The sequence below is a fragment of the Hevea brasiliensis genome, chromosome 11, assembly GCF_030052815.1.
Source record: "Hevea brasiliensis isolate MT/VB/25A 57/8 chromosome 11, ASM3005281v1, whole genome shotgun sequence".
NCBI lineage: Eukaryota > Viridiplantae > Streptophyta > Magnoliopsida > Malpighiales > Euphorbiaceae > Hevea > Hevea brasiliensis.
The window spans coordinates 53,349,803-53,353,974 of record NC_079503.1 but is presented as its reverse complement, the minus strand read 5'-3'; the positions used below and the strand labels follow the sequence as shown (position 1 = coordinate 53,353,974).

Sequence of the window (4,172 nt, the reverse complement as noted above, 5' to 3'; positions counted from 1 at the left end):
CATAAGAAGTTAAACGAGCCGAGAGTCACAGCGATGGGTGACCTCCTCGGGAACGACTGCGAAGTCGTTTTAAACTCAAATTTCGAACCGTAAAAAGTGACGCTGCGGTCCTTAGGACCTTTATGAACACAGTGGAAAAGAGAAAATCATGAAAAAGAACTGTTAAGCCAGCCAAATAATTAGGTCAGGGAGCCGAAAGAAATATTGGATTATTTGCAAACCGGGATTAACCGGCGAGGGGCAATTTGGTCAATTGACCCCGAGAGCTGACTCCTGACCTAACTGTCAAATAAAATCGGAGAAAAGAAAATTACGGAATTGAGAATTAAATTAAAGAAATAATAAAAAAATAAATAGAAAAAAAAAGAAAAGGAAAGAGGTTGGAAAAGTCAAAGGGATGACATCATGTATGATGTCATAAAGATTTAATTTAATTATTTTATTAATTAGAGAATTTTGGTCTTCAAAAAGGGATAAACATAAAAGAAAACAAAAAGAAAAAAAAAATGAAAAACCTCATTTTCCATCTTCCTTGCCGCCCCACTTTCTTCTTCATTTCACCATTGCCCATCCTCCATTAAAGCTTGCACTCAAGCTTTATTCCTCCACTCAACCTTAATAACTCCGTTAAAAACCTCCCTAGAACTTGTTATTGCAACTTAAGAAGGAGATTACAAGAAGAAAGAAGAGTTAAGATAGGGTTTTGAAGCTTTGAGAAAGGTTAGTATATTAAACTCCTTAATTTTTCCATTTAGATGCATCATTAGTTGTTGAATTAGCTTGTAATTTGTTAAAATGAAATTAAAAAAGGTGGGGAAGAACGAACTGCATTTTTGGGGCAGCTTGAGAGGAGTATGGTTTGCATGAATATGATGCAATTGAATGAGTTTAGAAACCTTATTTAGTTAAATGATTAACATTAAAATCATTAGAAGTAGTTAAATGCAAGAGTTAGTGAGATTAGGGTTTCAATGCTAGGGTTTATGAACCAAAATTTGGAGAAATGCATAAATGGCATGTTTAACCTATTGTGACATGAAATAATGGTCAATTATGACCAAATGGATTGTGTGGGAATGGTAGGAAATTAAACCAAATTCGTAGGTTAATGGTCATGCTGCTGGCAGCATGACCAAACCCACTTTGAAGGACCAAAACTCAAATTTTACAAGTCCAATTGATATGCCACAAATTGGGGATGAAAACAGACATAAAAGAGCACAATTTTCATTAAGGAACTATGACCAAAAACTGACCAAAACTTGGTGAAACAATTGACCAAAGTGAATCGATAGCAGGCTGCCCTGCACCAAAACTGACCAAATGAACAGTAACTGTTCATTTGGTCATAATTCGAGTTAGACAGGTCAAATTGACCTGAAATTTTACCAACAATTAGATGAGACATAGATCTAAAACTTTCATGAAGAACACCACCCAAAATTATTCCATTAACCCATTCAAATTATTGAGCAAAGCTAATTATCAAACCTGCAACTCTGCAGATTTTCAATTGAGCAGTAATGTTTGGATGGCTATAACTCCCTCTAGAAAACTCAGATTTAGGCGATTCTTGAACCGATGGAAACCTAAGACATATTAGAACATTTCATATGAAGAAAGTGAGACCAAATTATGAACTTAACTTGATCAAATTATTGACCAAAGTTGGATCAAAATCTGCTAGAACCCAAAAGTGCAGCATGAACAGTGCACGTGAACAGTAAACTTATTTTGGCCATAACTTGAGCTACAAAACTCCGATTGAGGTGATCCAAAAATGAGAATACACTTAAGACAATAAGGAACATTTTCTATGAAGGAATTTTTGTTAAATTCCAACAGTAGATCGACCAATGGAATAGTGCAACTTCGGAGAACCAAAACCGAAAATTGGCAATTTTGCCAAAATGACCAAAGCTTTAAACAAATGACCAAAACCAACAAGTTTGGTGACCAAAATGTGGTATGTGGGTGAAGTTGGAGTTCCCATACCTATTAAGCCTTAGAAAGTCAATAATTTGACTTGAATAGTGCAGTGAATAGTAACCCGAAACACAAAATTTCGAGAACGTCGAATTTAACACGTTAGAGCTAGGTAAATGTGAAGTTAAGTTTATTTTGGATTTATTTTAAGTTTTAGCACTGAAACATTGGAAAATTTCGTGTTTCAGTGGAAAAGAATACTGGGACAGAACCCGAGGAGTCGAGTCAAGGCCAACAGGCGACTCGTTTGAGGTTTGTGCACAACATATACTTTTATAATCATCTTTTGCATATCGTTTTGAATAATATGAAATATCGGATTATGGCATTCTTATGATGTTTGATCTAAATTGTTGAAAGTTATTATGTATATTTGAAAAGACAATGTTTAGCAAATTGTTAAGATAAGTTTTGAAACCACAGTGTCATGACCACATATTTGAACACCTCACTAGCACGACTAGTGGGGGTAATTAGTTTTGAATTTTGATTCCTTCTCTGGAGAAGTGTTGAGGTGTGCCAATAGAAGAGGACGTGAATGGATATCCATATATTTGAGCTAGCTAGCCTTGTGATATGATTTCTCTTTAGCCTCTGGCTATTGAGATTCTATTTGTTTCCAATGGCGTGATCTAACTGTGGGTTTTATGAAATGTGTTTTGATACTTTGAAATGAACTTGGTTTACATGTAAAATCTCATAATGCATGATTGTATTTAATTTTCATGTTTAGCCAAATTTTTTAATGAATGTGTTTTAAGTTTTGAATAAAGATTATTTTAGTATATTGTGCACCACTGAGTCCTAGTACTCAGCGATTGCTTCTATTGCTGTCGCAGATACAGAGACTAGAGGAGCAGCAGACTGAGCTGCTGAGGATTGAGGATCATTCTGCTTTGAAGCTATCGGGTATAATTTATACCCTGATCGTAAATATTTATTTTGATGTATGTAATGCACAGAAATGTATGGACATGTGAAGATGGGTTTTGAGCAGCTTGTACAAAATCTGTATAAAATTTGTAATAAACTTTAGTTTGGATTTTCTTAATGTAAACTTTTGTATGATATATACATAAATTGTTTATCTTTGAAGAAATATGAATGTATGAAATTGATTGACTGTACCTTGGGGACTATTAAATTTTGAACTTGAAAAATTTATTGAAATGATTGTGAAATTGATTGAGTTTGATTGTGAAACCGAAGTAGTGGTTGAGAAAAACTTTTAGAAGTGCTTTTTACAGGTATTTGAAGAACGGTTTTCTCAAAATACAGAGGAAACTCTGTCAAAATTTTTATAGAATTTGCGGAAAATTAAAATGGACAAAATTTTTTTTACTAGTATTTAAACTTGAATAAATGGTTTTTAATTCCTACCAAAATGCTCACCACTTCCAAAATGTAAGAAAATTGTTTTAAAATCCCTTGTAGGGTACTTAATGAGTTATCGGTAGGTGAAGTTCGGTAGTTCATTAAGTATTCTACGGGATCATGTTATGCCTTACAGAGGGGTAAGGTGTGACATGTTTTAGTGGTATCAGAGCAAATTTTTGAAGTATGTTCTAACATATAAATTTGTGTCTTTCTTGTTAAGTACAATTGCTCAATGTCCATAATTGTTACATACAGTGCATTACATCATGAATATGAACTAACGGAGGGAAATCTCCATGTGTTACTTGTTCAGGAGATACCCTAACTTTAGCCTGAAATGGAAGAAGGGGATCGCTTTGTTGAGTAGTCTGTTGAAGCTGAGGCACAAGAGGAAGCCCCAGCTTTGCAGAATGTCAGTGGGTCAGCAACACCAGCCCCACAAATGCCGCAGTTCCCTGCACAATTCGCACAACAGATGGCTGCGATGTTTCAAAGAAATGGTCGGGGGTATGCCTGCTCAAGCTCCACCCCAACCACCTGTGGCACAATCACTGCCTTCAGCCAGACAGTATGACAAGTTATTGAAGTATGGGGCTGCAGAATTTAAGGGTACAGTGGACCCTTTAGAGGCAGAGCAATGGCTTGAAAGAATGGACAGAGTGTTTAAGAAACTGCACTGCCAAGATGAGCTGAAGTTTGAGTATTCCGTGTCTCTACTGCAAGGGGATGCGTATGATTGGTGGAAGACCATCCCCCACAGCTTAGCTGAACCACCAGTGCTGACCTGGGATGACTTCTTCAGAGAGTTC

At 36.0% G+C, this 4,172-nt stretch overlaps 1 long non-coding RNA gene across 1 annotated transcript; it reads left to right on the top strand.

Annotated features, from left to right (window-relative positions):
• Positions 1 to 513: 513 nt before the first annotated feature.
• Positions 514 to 3,085, top strand: LOC131170438 (uncharacterized). The gene is made up of 3 exons (XR_009141186.1): positions 514 to 720; positions 2,175 to 2,238; positions 2,826 to 3,085. It is a non-coding gene; the product is annotated as an uncharacterized LOC131170438 (long non-coding RNA).
• The last annotated feature ends 1,087 nt before the right edge of the window (positions 3,086 to 4,172 follow it).